Genomic DNA, 16,433 nt, shown 5'->3' with positions numbered 1-16,433 from the left:
CGGGCGCCCCGAGACCAGTCTTTTATGGAGACCTGAAGCTGCCTGCACTTGAAACCAAAAGAGTCCCAAATTACACAATTATTTGTCTAGTGCCAGCTCATTTTGTACCCACTACAAGTAGACACAATAAATGTAAAAAGCTGAGAATCAGATTCATCATTTTTACTATCTATTGATTCTGATAAATGACTTGAAAGAAAAGAGAGGTTGCAATTAGAGGTCACAAGGAAGATTTCCATGGGCAGAATGCTTTTTTCTTAGATTATTTCTGATGTAAAAATAGCTCATTTATTTGGTGTGTTAGAGTTTATGCATAATTTTCATATTATTTGAGGTACTTATGGAACACAAAAGTAGACAAAGGGATTGCTACTTTACAGAGGTCACACAAGCAAACAAGTGGCAGATGAGGCCCCACATCTAATTTTCAGTATGCTCTTTCCAACTGCCGAACTTTGCCAATGATGAAGAAAAGGTGCTAGATTTCAAGGAACACAACACTGTGATCTACTTATTCTGGATCTTAGTTGGTCTTCCTTTTCAGTGTTACCACTTTCTTGCAAGCTTTCATTTTTAACACCTCAGACTCTTCATATGGATGGATAGATTTTGTTTATGGCAAGAAAAATGCCACCATGTGCTCCCTCAGAAGAACTTTCCTGACAGGTATTTCGAGAGGAATTGTGAAACATTCTGGTAATTTGTGTAGAGCTGTTGGCATTTCTGCTTCACAAACTGGAGAGATTCATTTGGAAGTCTTGCAAATTACTCATCTTGGAGAAAGAGAAGTGCTACATTCCAAACTTATAGTTTTCAAAACAAGTGACTTCTTTACTTGCTAACTGATTTTTATGTCCCTACCTACCCTTGTTCCTTGGGGCAGATCATTGTGGTGGCCCCAGTTCTTTACTCACCTGCATCCACACCTTTTGCTGTTTGCAATTTCCCTCAGTAAAGAGACAAAGCCCTTTCCCCACCTGTATAAGTAGGTTTTGTGAATAATAAAATAAGGTAAAAATTGTACCAATTGGGCAGTAGGCCTCAAAACTTTGCATGTGTTTGCATGCTCTCCCTGTGCCTGGAATGCTGCTGTGAGAAAGACATCTGAACGAGCTGGATGGTCCTCAGAAGAGAATGAGAGATGCAAGGAGCAGAGCTCTTAGCTGCGGCCAGCCGAGAGCTCTCAACAGTCAGAACTCCAGACCTGAGCAACTACAGGTAACATCAGAAGGGCCACATGGCCATGCCCTCACTGACGCCAATGCGTAAGCCATAAATGCTACCTGCTAGCTATCTCTGAGTTTGCAGAATTAATGTGGCAATAGATGCAATACATGTTCTTAAACCAACTCATACATGTATGACTTTAACCCTAATCATAAATCCAATCTGTTCAGATCCACATACCCTATTTTCCCTAGAGTCCCAAGGACTATTTTACTTACTAGGTCCAACACAAAAATACCTCAGACACTCTAACTCCCAGCTAGCTCAGAACAATTCTAGCTCAATCATCCCCTTATTATTTGTGGTGCAGAAATATTTTCTCCCTTTCTCTATCTTCCTCTCTCACTTTATCTTTAGACTTGTGAGTCTAAGAGCCCAAATATCAAAAAGATCCACAGCCCCCTCAAACACTCTTTGAACTCATCTATGCAATAAAGTTGTCAGATAAAATACAGATTTTCAAATGAAACTTGAATTTCAGATAAATAATGTATTAATTTTCAGTATAAGTATGTCCCAGGCAATATTTAGATTAGACTTACACTAAAAAAATATTAAAATTAAATTAAAAAATTTTTAAAGATTTGTCTGTTTTAAGAGGAAAGGGCAGAGAAAGAGAGAGAGAATCTCAGACTCCCTGTTGAGCACAGAGCCTGATGTGGGGCTTAATCCTAGGACCCTGATATCATTACCTGAGCCAAAATCAATGGTTGGATGCTTTAACCAACTGAGCCACCCAGGCATCCCAGAAATTCAAATTTAACTGGATGTCCTATATGTTTCTGTACTAAATCTGGCAACCCCACTGTTTCATAAAAATTTGGAAGGAGTAAATGGAAGCAAGAAGGAGTATGTACTTGTGGGGAAAAGAGAAAGAGCAGGCCAAGGCCCAGCAAGTCAAGAAACCAGGAAGTGGCATTATGGAAAAGAGTAGCCCAAATTTTGTTCTCTTTGATAGTTCACCATCTGAAGAACCCTCCTGTGATGAATGGGGAAAGGTTCACTGAAGAGTTCACAGTGAAGAAACCCCTTGGGTAACTTTTACTGGTGGGTTTTAGATACCTTCAAATCATCAGTAAATAATATACATAAGAAATTCTTCTATATCAGATAAAGGTCTAATATCCAAAATCTACAAAGAACTTATCAAATTCAACACCCAAAGAACAAATAATCCAATCAAGAAATGGGCAGAGGACATGAATAGACATTTATGCAAAGAAGACATCCAGATGGCCAACAGACACATCACTTGGCATCAGGGAAATACAAATCAAAACCACGGTGAGATACCACCTCACACCAGTCAGAATGGCTAAAAAACGACAGATGCTGGCGAGGATGTGGAGAAAGGGGAACCCTCCTACACTGTTGGTGGGAATGCAAACTGATGCAGCCTCTCTGGAAAACAGCATGGAGGTTCTCAAAAAGTTGAAAATAGAGCTACCCTATGACCCAGCAATTGCACTACTGGGTATTTACCCTAAAGATAAATATGTAGTAATCTGAAGGGCCACATGCACCCGAATGTTTATGGCAGCAGTGTCCACAATAGCCAAACTATGGAGAGAACCTAGATGTCCATCAATAGATGAATGGGTAAAGAAGATGTGGTATATATATATATGTATGTATACATACATATAATGGAATAATATGCAGTCATCAAAAGAAACAGTATCTTTTCCTTTTGCAATGACATGGATGGAACTGGAAGGTATTATGCTGAGCAAAATAAGTCAATCAGAGAAAGACAATTATCATATGATCTCCCCAATATGAAGAATTGGAGAGGCAATGTGGGATATTTGGGGAGTAGGGAAGGAATAAAATGAAACAGGTTGGGATCGGGAGGGAGACAAACAATGAGAGACTTTTAATCTCACAAAACAAACAGGGTTGCTGTTGGGGGGAGGAGTAGGGAGAGGGTGGTTGGGTTATGGACATTGGGGAGGTTATGTGCTATGAAGTGTATAAACCTGGCGATTCACAGACCTGTACCCCTGGGGCTAATAATACATTGTATGTTAATAAAAAATTAAAAAAATTCTTCTAATGTCCTCATTAACCTCAGCATTATTATTATGATAATTATTAGGACAATTGTTAAATCTAGGTGGGAGGTATATGCATTATAATTATAGATGATTTTGACTTTTCCAGTATTTTTGAAATTATTAATAATAAAGTTGGGAAATGCATTATTGAGATACTCCTGTTAGAGCAACCAGCTGCACTATATAATGTGGGGAGGGAGAGACTTAATTTTTGGTCATTGGTTTCCCTTTCACTAATTAAGAATTTTAGCCAAGTCAGGGGAGATGATGTAATGCAACCATTCATTTGACAAGAACAACTTGCTGTTAGCAAAGTTTCTTGAAAGGTTTGATGGTTAAGTGTTAACTAAAAAAAACATACACTCCAAGATCTGATTGAAGATAGCATTATTTGTAAGAGGGAGGAGAGAAGTAAGGAAAATAAAATGTGTTAAGTATCATCTATGCACCACTAATCTGCTGGGTGATCTTTGAGGTAAGTTTTGTCATCCCATTTTACTCACAAGCTTAGAACAGCTAAGGCATGCCCTCACCTAGGGTGGTGCTAAGGTTAAAGACAGATGTCTGACTCCAAGGCCCTAATTTTTTTCCACTATGCTCTGCTGCCTGTCTCCAGTCACAAATTTGTGCTTGAACAATCAATCATCACCAAGTTTTTGTGTTGCTGTTGTTTTTCCTTTCCAACAAGCTATTTCTTATGGAGTATATCCCTAGCCTTTGTAACCTGATCTCTAATGCCTGAAACTGGGAAAACTCAAAATGAAGTTACCAGTGTTTCCACCATTTTGATACATGAAGGATGGCTGTAAATTTCTACTTGATGTTGTGACATGTCTCCACTAAATATGAATTGAGTACCTCATAGAACTGTGAGGGATACTTTAGAAGAGAGTGGCCCTTGTCCTCAAGGAGTTCAGAATTTCAGAGAAGTGGCCCAGAGATAGAAATATGAAGTAATATAATTCAAGTGCAGGAGATGTCCCAAAAGAACATCTGGTTGACAGAAGAGGCAGTGAAGGCTTTATTATGTAAAGATGGATGGTGATCTAGACCTCCAAAGATGGACAGAAGTTGGTAATGTAAATACAGGAACAAAAGTGTCCAAGCTGAAAATGTGAGCAGAGACCCTGAAAGTGGTTATGTATATGGTGAGTCTTACTAATGGAACTTACATTATTCCAGAGTGGCAAGTTTGCTCATTTATTCAATGAGCATTTGTTGAATGCTCGTTTTCTATCAGGCACTAGCAGAGTGATAAGGAAACAAAGATAACTAAGACAAAATTACAGTGCTCTAAGAATTATAAACCAGCTAGAGTTCATGAAACATGGTCATAAAAGAAAAGGGTGCTAGAAAATTATGTTGCCTATTTTTCTACTGGATCATATGTCCTTTTTTGGGGGGGGGATTCTTTACATATTCTTGACACTAGCCATTTTTCATGCCATGTATTGCAAATATCTTTTTCACGTTTGTAGCTTATTATTTCCTATTTTTCTTCTTCTCCTTCTAGAGGAAGGAGAAGGGTGGAGAGGGGCAGAAGGAGAGGGAGAAAGGGAATCTTAAGCAGGCTCCACACCCAGCATGGAGCCTCACTCGGGGCTCAATTTCCTGACCCTGAGATCATGTCTTGCGACAAAATCAATTGTCAGCCCCTTAACTGACTGAGCCACCAAGGTAGCCCGTTTCCTATTCTTTAAGTTGTGTGTGTGTGTGTGTGTGTTTAAAGATTTTATTTATTTATTTGACACAGAGAGAGAGATCACAAGGAGGCAGAGAGGCAGGCAGAGAGAGAGAAGGAAGCAGGCTCCCCGCTGAGCAGAGAGCTCAATGCCAGGCTTGATCCCAGGACCCTGAGATTATGACCTGAGCCAAAGGCAGAGGCTTAACCCACTGAGCCACCCAGGTACCCCGTCTTGGCCATTCCTGACTCTTTGCTTTTCTATTTAAATTTTAGAATACACTTGTTAAGTTCCACAATACATGAATGGGAATTTTACAGAAGAATTGATGTGTCTGGCTAATAAACATGAAAAACAGCTCAGCTTCATCAGTAATAGAGGGAATATACCTCAAAACCACAAGGAGGTAGCATTTGAAGCTACCAACAAAAATTCAGAAGTTTAACCATACTAAGTTTTGAAAGGATATGATCAACAGAGTATCTTCTGTACTGCCATTTGGGAGTGTACATTGGTACAAACACTTTGGAAAATATGATGGAATTATGTAAATGTTTAACATTTGCATATATCCTTTTACCTCTCTAGATCCAGTGTCCGGCCTTCTCTAACCTGCTCTGTATTCTTAGAAGCTGACCTTTGCAGACATCGTCAGTGGGTTCTCCTGCATTCTGACTTCTCATGAATTCTGACTTCTCATTGGTTCAGCCAATGAGAGATCATGGCAAAACACTGGAGAGAAGGGTAGAGAGTGAGGTCAGGGTTTTTTGTGAGATCAACTCCCTCTCTGCCAAGCTGTTGTTTCCTTGAAAAAAATTAAAGACCTCTGTTGGGTAATCTTCTCCTACAGCTGCAGCTGCCCCCTTTAGGCTCAAATAATCACCCCCTCCCCAGTGCCTCTCCAGAGATAGAGATGGTTATGGCTCCCTGCCCTTGCTCCTCCTAGTGTGCTTCATCATCCTGTAACAGGTCTTTTCTTAAACTTTCCTCAATTACACAATTTGATCTTGTTCCTGCCAGGATCCTTATTGGTACACCTAAAACTCAACAATTTCACTCTCAGGCATACACCCAAGAGAGACTGGAGCAGGAATGCTTTCCAGGAGACATGTTCAAGAATGTCTGCAATACACTTTGCACACTTTGGTAATCAAAAAAAAAAAAAAAAAAAAAAAAAAAAGGAACAACCCTAAAGCCAATTGTGATATATTTGGCCTATAAAGTATCATACAAAAGTGAAAATTAATTAACTGTAATTACATGCAATAATACAAATGTGTCTTAGTAACCAAATGTTAAGGAAAAAAAACAAAAACAAAACTGAAGGTAGCCATAGAAAGCTATATATAGCATGATAACCTTTTTATAAAATTAAAGTTTATTTATATGTTTGTTTGTTTGGGCATGGAGCCCATCATGGGGCTTGAACTCACAATTCTGAGATCAAGACCAAAGCCGAGATCAAGAGCTACATGCCGAATGGACTGAGCCACGCAGGAGCCCCAAAGATTTATTATTTATATGTACATATATGTGGTAAAACTTTTAAAAGGTAAGGCATGAAAAACACCAAAATTAGAACAATGGTTACCTCTGAGAGGGAAGAAGAAGGGGTCAGGGTAGCAAAGAGCACATGGTAAATTATTGGCAATATTTTATTATTCTATGCTATGAATTGGACGGTGGACCCTGGGTTAAAATTAATTAATAAAGTGGTTAAATAGAAACAAATGTATACTTACTTACTTTTTAAAAATGAGTAGCAGGTTTAGAAAATCTGGAATTCCAGGCTAAGATTTAAAGTTCATTCTCTGGGCAGAAAAATGACATAATTATATATTTAAGTTAACCTGCCAGAAGTGGACAAAAGCAGAAATCCACAAGTTAAGGATCCTTTGCCAAAACTGAAGTGTGAACTGAGAGTTCTGGCCCTAGAGTTATGGCTCGGGCATGGGAAGAGAACAGGGAGGAAAGAAAGGCAGGGCTAAGAACTGATAGTATGTTTGATGGAAACACAGAGGCAGAAACAGGAGAGGGCTAAAATATGGGCCAAGAGTGAATAACCCAGGATAGATTTTTTTTTTTAAGATTTTATTTATTTATCTGACAGACAGAGATCACAAGTAGGCAGAGAGAGAGGAGGAAGCAGGGTCCCTGCTGAGCAGAGAGGGCCCGATCCCAGGACCCTGGGACCGTGACGGGAGCCAAAAGCAGAGGCTTTAACCCACTGAGCCACCCAGGCACCCCAGGATAGATTTTTCTAAAACAGAATCTTTAAACTTTAAATATTGTCTTTTAAGGAGATATGAAGAATCTTAAACCGTTTGATATTGCCTCTGTAGTAGCTAAATGAATACTGAACTCCTCCCTGTGTTCGGCTCTTCTCCATTCTATTTACTGGAAACTGAGCCCAAGAGCAAAGCTGCGGCACTCCAAATCGCTGCTCGGTCTGAGGTCCCTCTGCAAGACGAGTTACATCTATCCATCTGATAGAGAATATCCGAGTTTCTTTGTTTCCTTTTTTGTATAGTTGTTTCTAGAAAAGTGGGACAAGTATCATTAAATGACATAAAAAGATATCCTGGCTAAAAAGGTTAAAGAAACCCTATTCCAAATAATAGTGTAAGTTATCACCGTTTGAATGTCAGTCATTTTAAATTCAGAATACTTTGATAACCAACATTTCCCTTAAATATCTAAATGGCCCCTGATCTTTTGCATTCAATAAAAATAACAAATCTTATTAGTGAATTCGATCCTGTGGGTTGAGTTGTTAATCCCAGTACTCTATTTATACAATTATTTTTCAAGTTTATTTCCTATTTTTATCTTGTCCTTCAACTGCAGGACAGTTCAGGGTTACCTATTTTTAGTGCAGTCAAGCACCACACGGCGGAATCGCTTTAACACTTCACTCCATAACCCGGGCCGTCCTGGACTGCACCTCCCCGCATTGTAGGCCGCCTGAACTTTTGTTATCTCTGTCTTCCACTTAAGAGGGTGAGTCCAAAGTTTCCTATTCACCTATCTTAAGGAATATCCATGTTGTTGCAAGAAGGAGAAAAAAAAAAGGCAATAAAATATTTTGACCACCCCTGTATCTTGGAACAAACCATCCCTGTATCTTGTGTCAGAAATAAGACTGGTCATGAATACAGATGTTGAAGGTAACGTGAATAATTTTTAATAACTCTGGGACTTTGGGCTTACTCCTTGCCCAGTCTTGATTTGGGGGAATCCTAATTAGTGAGAATCGTGTTGTTTTATTTTTTAAGAAAAGAAAATCAGAGAAATAAGCTTGACTTCTTGAAGATGCTTTGACAGCTTTCTTTTCTTTTTAAAATCCTTGTCTAGATGAGCTGTCTGTGGAACAAGCTGACATTCATTTAAATAGGAATTCAAAATCTGCCTCAAACATCTTTTGATATCTGAGTAGGGGCCAAAATGCCACGTGCGTATAAGGGATATCTGGCTAATAGTTTTGGAGATCATCCAAGTCAGCTCACTTCTAGAAGGCTGAGCAGAGGGATGAGAAGAAGAAGAAGAAGAAAAGAATATGTAATTCTGTCATGGTGTCGTGGAGTGAGCGCACAGTGGTTGGGTGAACGGGAATGTATGTTTCCTCCTCCTCCATCAGGCTGTCAATGCCATCTGTTGCAGAATGTGAGGAACAACTAAGTTCCTCTTCAACAAACACTGGCAGTTGGTCTTTTCATTTCTTCCCAGAAGTACTTGTCTTGATCAGCATGAAGGTCTCTGGAGTATCACAAAGAGTTTTGCTTTAAGGAATGTTGCAACATGAAATTAGGAATGCTCTCTTAAAACTCTAAGTGGTCATAAAGAAATGAGAAGAATAATGGGAAAATACATTATTTCAAGGGTATCTGTTCAACACAATGTTCCTGATGTAAAATTCTGATGTAAAAAACTTGAAAGGGTATGATTTACCCTAGAAATATCAAAGATGTTGAGACTCAGTCACCAGGGTGTGGAATATCAAAGTGAAGTGTGGTTTTACTTGGTTGCAATAGAAGAAAATGAAACATGAATGCTTGTTTAGAGAAATGTTACATCTGTGTTCTATTATTCACACTATATTGTCCTTAGCACTTAATGTAAGTGTAAAGTTATAAAGTTGTTCAATTAGTTATTTAATGACTATTTCCCTCCTAACCTTTCTCTCCATGAGGACAGAGCTAATCTATTTATATAAATCCTTCCTCTGTAGTCCACAACGCAGAATATTACCAACAGCAGCTATCATTAATTTATCCTTTCCCTATGCTCTTCTAAATGCTTTATCAATATTAGTCACTTAACCTATAACAAAATGTATTGCTTATTACATCCATCTTACAAATGAGGAAACTGAGGAACAAATTCTCCAAGATCACATATCTAATAAATAGAAAACCAGGACACGAACCTCGGTACTCTGAGTCCAGAATCCCCGTTCTTCCATACTGCCCATTGTAGTAAGCATGAGATACAAATATTTATTGAAAGAATGAATGAGAAATTCAGTAAACTACTTTTTTTTTTTTGGTTGCCTAAGTGAGAAATAGATCGTTTTATATTTTCTTGTACTCTCTCATTAGAAATATTGATCCATCTCCCTACAAGTGTTGTATGTAAACAGTGGTAGCCAATAGGATTGACAGCACTGTACCACGACAATGGCCAGATTCAATCTTGATACAAACATTGCACAATTTCCTCAAATTCAAAAGAGACATCAAGGAAATTTTGGTTAGTCAGATTAAATTTGCTCAAAGTTGTCCTGATTTCCATTTAAACATATTCTGCCATAAATACACATATGTACATTAAGAAATCACAGAATCTCTCAAAGCACTTGTAAAAATGGCTTACAAACTTAGAAGTTCCTTTAAGTGAATTCACTTATTAAATTTGAAAACATTCATTAAGTGCCCACTCTGTAAAGTGCAATTGCTTCTATCCATTTCCCCACCTCTCTCCAAGGCCTTTATTATTCCTTCTATAGAGTAGAACAACTGAATGGCCACTTTCTCCAAATTTGTTTCCCTGTGTATTTTAAGCTTGGCTTGACTACTGCTTGTCTCCATTGTAATAGGTTTCCACAAAGGGATAAATTTCACTGTTTCACAAGTAACAGAATTCTTTAAGAATCATAAGGCATAACAGATATGTGTATTAATAAATGTATTTGTTTCAAAATTCTACTTCATGATAAGATTGCATAACATTTCAGGAGAAGAGATTTTATTGCTTTTGCTAAAATCGATTTCATTAGGAAGAGCAAAGGAACCTGAGTAAGGCAGTGAGGTCTGTGCTCTGGGCCAGAACACCAAAAAGCTGGGTCCCTGTCTCCGAAATGCCATCATTTCACTGAGAGAGCCTATCCACGCCACTTAACTTCTCAGAGCCTCTGTTTCTTCATTAGTAATACTGAGGTTTTATTGAGTGATCCTTGCCTCTTCTAGAAAACATATAATTTAATGAATTATCACACCAGTACTATGAATTTAACAGTAGTATGTTTCAAAGTAGCCATTTTTTTTTTTTTTTTTTTTGGTGGGGAGGGGGCCTGTCCTTTCTTGAAATCTAGGTTCTATCTAAGTGATATTGTTTCTGTATGAAGAAATAGAATGAGCTATGGTGAAGTGACTTGTGTAAATGATCTCATTCGGAAGGCACCGAGGGGACAGAGACTTGTCATTGCCAAGTAAGTCACATTTAAATTCCCTCAAGCCTTGAGAAATAATGTGAGGGAAAGAGCAAAAATAGCACAGTCATTCCTTTGGACCAAGTCGACTCCTAGGCCTCCTGAGAGCACCACAGCTGTGTATTCATCTATATGCAAAGAGAAATAATAAGAGTCATCTATATTTGGCACACGGCGCTTTTCTCTATACCAGTGCACTCATCTATTAATACATTTTATGCTGAGCCTTTTGGTAAGGAAAGATACACCATGCACACCACCTCATGCACAGCTACAGACACATATTGAAGATGCTTTTTTCCCCTGAAATACAGAAAATTGCAAGAGCACACAGCCCCACGAAAACCAACCAGAATGAAACTGGAGGCAGCTGTATCTGATTGAAACCGTGGAGAGAATTGAGATTGACAGAGTTGCAGGGCTAGGAGGTTAATGAGTCCATAGTCCTGCCTCCAGGCAGAGCTGTCCTGAACCATTCCAGGCAAATGACAGCTCAGCCTCTTGGAAAAAAAAAAAAATCTTCATAACATGCTTCAGTAACATATTCCATTGTTTAAACGTCCTTATCCTCATAAAGTTCTGAAAGCAATCTAAGTCCACACTCTTCTCTGTGTAATCTCCATGTTGACAGATATATTGAATAATAAATTGACAGAAACGTCAAAGATGATGAGAGCCTTAGAGAAATGGGTCATGGGATTGGTTATCCTCACCTTTCCAGAGACCTCAGAGGAGAAAATAATTAGCAAGTCTGTGGATTGTGGTTCTAGCTGCAGTAATATTATGGGCCCAACTATTTGTTTTTATAAATGAGACCTACTTACCATAAGTCATTAAATAAAAATTTGCCTTGTAGTTTATAGCAAGAACCATAGGTCTAGTAAACACTATCCTGAACTGAAACATGCAATCAAAGAATAGGTTCTTATGTAAAACAACAACAACAACAACAACAAAAATACGAAGGAAGTACAGAGCTACAGAGCTGATGCGCACACAGACCCATACTTCTTTTTTTTCTAATTCTTTTTTGTTACAATATTCTGATTTATGGGTACTTTCTTATATATAATAGTAATTAGCAGATTAACTGCCTTTTAAAAAAAAAACCAAAAACTTCTGGGCATTACGAATGATGAATGTGTTGGCAGCATTATATAGAGGGAAAGAGTAGGGTCAAGACCAGGTTTCAAATCCCTTGTCCACTACTTACCAACTGCATGGTTTCAAGTAAGCCGCTTGATCTCTGAGCTTTATTGCCCTCACGTGTAAGGTGGGACTGACCATACTTACTTCACTCCCGTCTTGGGAAACAGAATGGGATAACATGGTGAAAGCACCTAGGATCTAGTAGGCACTAGGCTAAATGTTAGCTGACCATGCATGAATCTGGTCTGTCACACTCTGCTTTTCTTTCCTCTTCCCCATTCCGTTTAAGTTCTGGGAAGTGACTGAGGGACAAACCAGCCTCCTCTGAATGTCACTAGACCATTTCTGCTTCCATTAGGCCTCTCTTCTCTGTTGCTGATCCCCATGTGAACTCCTGAGGGCACTTCCCTTAGAGACATACAGGGGAAGAGCAAGGAGACTTTCTGATGCCAAGTTAAAACGAACGCTGGATTTTAACTTGAATTTTTAAAGGATCTGTGCATGTTACATTTGTGCTAAGAACAAGTAGATGAAATTCAAATTCTAAAACACTCTATTCATTTTTAGAAAGCTGTAATAGAACTGCTTTGTCCAAAGGATAAAAAGACTGATTCAAAGATAGACTACTTTTTAGTTCAAAGGAGCGAGCAATAAAGTAACTATTATTCATTTTGAAGTAGAAATGTTAATATCGACACAATTTGAAAGAGATTTAAATAACATTATCAAAGTAATATGTCCTTATTACATAAAACAGAGATAAATGTAGAGACATTTTATAACATCACTCCTAATTTTATGATCCAGAGAAAACCACGAGCAATATTTGGATCTTCTCTCCTTTTCTACACATATTCTGATGAGCAGGATTGCTTTCAAGTTCAAGTTCTGCCACTTATTAGTTGGACTTTGGTTAAGTTGTTTAGTTTCTCTAAGCATTTGTCACTGCATCTGAAAATCAGCATCAGCTTCAAAGAGTAACTGAGATGATTAGTGAGATAATATGTATAAAGCATGTGCACGGTACATAAGAATCCTTCAATTATGTCGGCTAGTGTTATTAGGATTTCTGCTATGCATTATATTTTAAATGGAAAAATGGCATTTCGAGGAGAGGAAATGAAGGTCACTAACAAGCTATTGTGATGTGGCTTCTGGAGTCTGTGTAGTACAGAAAATCCGGTTTCTCACATAATGACATAGCAGACAATTCATTGAATGCTTTACTATGTGGTTCCAGACATGATGACAGCATAGCTCATTTAATCCTCACAACAGTCCTATGAGACAGCTGGTAGTATTATTATTACTATTACTATCCCCATTTTACAGGTGGGCAAACTGAATCAGAGAACAGGTGAAGTAACATGCAAAGTCTCACAGCTAAGTGGCAAAGTTAGCATTTGAGTGCAATCAATCTAGTTCCAGAGTTCACTCTTGTAAACAAATACAGAAGAGTTTAATATTGAGCAGGTATTTTTGTAAATATTACAGTTTAAGTCAAACACTCTAAAAAGCACATTTTTTGCAATTGATCAGAAAAAGACCAGATAGAAAAATACCAAGAAAAGAATCAGATGTCCTATTCTTTTAGATAGTATTTTGCAATGTTCCCAACTGGCCCCTTATGTCCATCCAGCAGAATTACAGGACCTCACATTCGATCCATTTCTTCTGAACTTTGTAGGTAGCTAGAAATGGTTAGGCAGCGAGCAATGTTCTTAGAAAAATAGATTTGTATTACCCTTGGAAACAGACTGTGTTGCAAGAAAGTCTTTGGCATAAAACAAGGCTGAGTATACACAGTTGTCTCTCAGATGGTGTGGATTTGGAAACATAAGTGGACAAGCCAAACCCTCCAAGTCTTCCTTATCCTTTGAATTGAATTCCAGAATGTGTTTTTGATGTCACTATGTAGCACTTCTCTTTATCCTTATTTGTTCCTGAGTAATATTCCATTGAGTGGCTGTAACAATGTCTATTGGATGTAAACAGGTTCCCTCAGTCATTCCAACCTGAGTGAAAACTCTATGCCCTCCAAGTTCATCTACTCATCCCTTTCAGATAGTGGGGCAAAAAGAAAAGAAATAACACCCAAAGCACAAGTATGGTCAAATGATAAGCAAAGCTCCTGTCAACTTTTAGGTAAAACTGATACATTCAGACATTGCTGATGAAAGTGGAAACTAGTATATTCGTTTAAAAAAACCAATTTGGCAACACTTATAGAGTGTACGGTAAAATGTTCATCCCATTTGGCACAGTTTCCCCTATTCCTGGGAATTTATCCGAAGGCAGTAATTAAAAAGAAAAAAAAAAAACATAAAAGTAGAGAGAATTCAAATGCAGCGTTAATTATAAATAAAACCTAAGGAGCAAACTGATTGTTCAACAACAGACAAACAGATAAATGGAACATCCACTTGGAATATTTTGTTCCCTCAAATAATTATAAACATGGACTGTATAATAACACAGAAAAACAAAAAGCTGAAAAGCAGAACACTAAGTGATCTGTATAGTTTGATTATACCATAGGATGTAAATAAACACGAAGGTAGCAGTGAATAATGGAGGCAATGATGCAAAAATAGAAATAAGGACTGTGCGATTTTTCTTCTTGAATTTAAGGGTTGCTTGAGATTCGCAAAATAATTAACAAATAAGATTGCTGAGATGAATGAAGAGGTTTCTTTATCATCAGAAGAGCAGGTCAATCAATCGTCTTCCCTTCCCACAACCAGTGACTGAAACCAAATAATCAAACACATCAAAAACTAAACATCCTGCCTTCAAAGAGAGCTATTGTGTTTAGAAATTATATATATGAAATGGCCTGTCTAGCAGAGAAAAGAGATTGAGAACTTCTGGAGTAGGGTCTTCAATTGGCAGTAAGATTTCACTTCAAAAAATTATATTCATCTTTCCTTCTTTCCTCTTTCTCCTTCCTTCCTCTTTCCTCCCCCCCCGCCCCGCCCCTACACACACCTTAGCAAACTACAGCAAATATAGATACAGCTCCTTTCCTCCTTCCTTTTGCAAAGGTGCTTCCCATAGGCACCTGGGTGGCTCAGTGGGTTAACTGTCTGCCTTTTGGCTCGGGTCATAATCCCAGGGTCCTAGGACCAAGCCCCGTGTTGGCCAGGTTCCCTGCTCAGGGGTGAGCCTGCTTCTCCTCTTCCTTCTGCCACTCCCCCTGCTTGTGCTCTCTCTCACTCTCTCTCAAATAAATAAATTTAAAAATTAAAATAAGAGCAAATTTAAAAATTAAAAATAAGATACAAATAAATACAAAAAATAAATACAAGAGTGCTCCCCATAATCATCAATGTGGCTTTAAGTCTCCCTTTTTAGTAACTTTTCATTTTTTTTTCTTTGCTTTCTATCTTGATAAGACTTTTTTACCTTTCATTTCTCTTTGCTATGCATAGTTGATTCTCTAATATCCTTTTATTCACTCTCAATCTGTTTTATGTCTCTTTCAAAGGATACACTGACTGACTGGCTATATTTTCATTGTTGGTGGTGGACAGCTTTATTTAGGTCTTAAATAGCACTATATTTGGTTAAATAATTTGTCAGAAGAACTAAATGATAATGATCTGTCACTAAGAATATCCAATTATTCCTGTCTTATTTTCTTATTTCAATTCTCTGTTGCAAACAGAGGAAATGCTTTTGATTTCTTTACATTTATTCCATACAAATAGATGCCTTATGAGGAAATTAAAGGCTCTTTTTCACCTGCTATTAAGATCGTTTCTGTCACTTAGGTTATATAGTTTGTTGTATGGCTGATTAGTATATCTATTTTTCATTCATGTTGGAGTAAACTAGCTAGACATCTACAGATTTAGTCTGTCTGCAGTGATTATGCCCTCATTTTGTGTTGCTAGTGATTTATTTTCTGAGTCATCCACACCGGAAACGTTTTTTTTTTTCCCAAGAGGATTATTGCCCTAAAGCACTTTTCAACTTCATAAATGTAAGTTTAAATGGGGCTTTTTATTTGTCATGAGTCTTGATTACAGGCAAGGACACTAATGTGACTCTACTTTTTGACTTAGATCTTTTAGCATGTGAAACCATCACGTATTTGTACAGAAAGTTATGCTTCTTAAATGGGAATGTAACACCATAGGGCGATTTCTCTGCTTTCATAGGTGACGTGTCCATGCACTTCTGTTGCTTAACTGAAGCATCGTGGACGGTTCCTGGAGCAGTGCCATCATGGAAGACTAGCACTCAGCCTTTTTGGACAGGACTCACTGAGAACCTACTATGTGTTGGGCTCAGTGCGTAGTCCTGGGACACAGCGGGACAAGAAACTTAACCCTCTCTCCATCCTGTGCTCTTCACCTGCTAAATTGGAAATATAACTTATCTATAAGGCCTCTTTTAAATATTAAGTCTCTGCTAAATCTAACTGTTTTCATTTCCAGAATCAGGAGACACATTTTAGTACAAACAAAACTTTTTTAAAAGATAAAGATATTTTGAGTGATGCCTGGTTCTGTATCTAGAGTTTGGTAGACAATAACAGGGTAGACACTAACTAGGGGCATCTCTGAATATGACTATAGATATGTGTATTTATATTTTCAAATACTT

General features: G+C 38.0%; 1 long non-coding RNA gene across 1 annotated transcript in view; it reads right to left on the bottom strand.

Moving 5' to 3' along the window:
- Positions 1-10: 10 nt before the first annotated feature.
- LOC116597706 overlaps positions 11-16,433 on the bottom strand; it is a 56,292-nt gene continuing 39,869 nt past the window's right edge. The window contains exon 5 of the long non-coding RNA XR_004288749.1: positions 11-47. This is a non-coding gene — a long non-coding RNA (uncharacterized LOC116597706). The remainder of the gene's footprint in view (positions 48-16,433) is intronic.

The sequence above is a fragment of the Mustela erminea genome, chromosome 8, assembly GCF_009829155.1.
Source record: "Mustela erminea isolate mMusErm1 chromosome 8, mMusErm1.Pri, whole genome shotgun sequence".
NCBI lineage: Eukaryota > Metazoa > Chordata > Mammalia > Carnivora > Mustelidae > Mustela > Mustela erminea.
The sequence above is the reverse complement of the archived record's forward strand: the minus strand, read 5'-3'. Positions and strand labels throughout refer to the sequence as shown.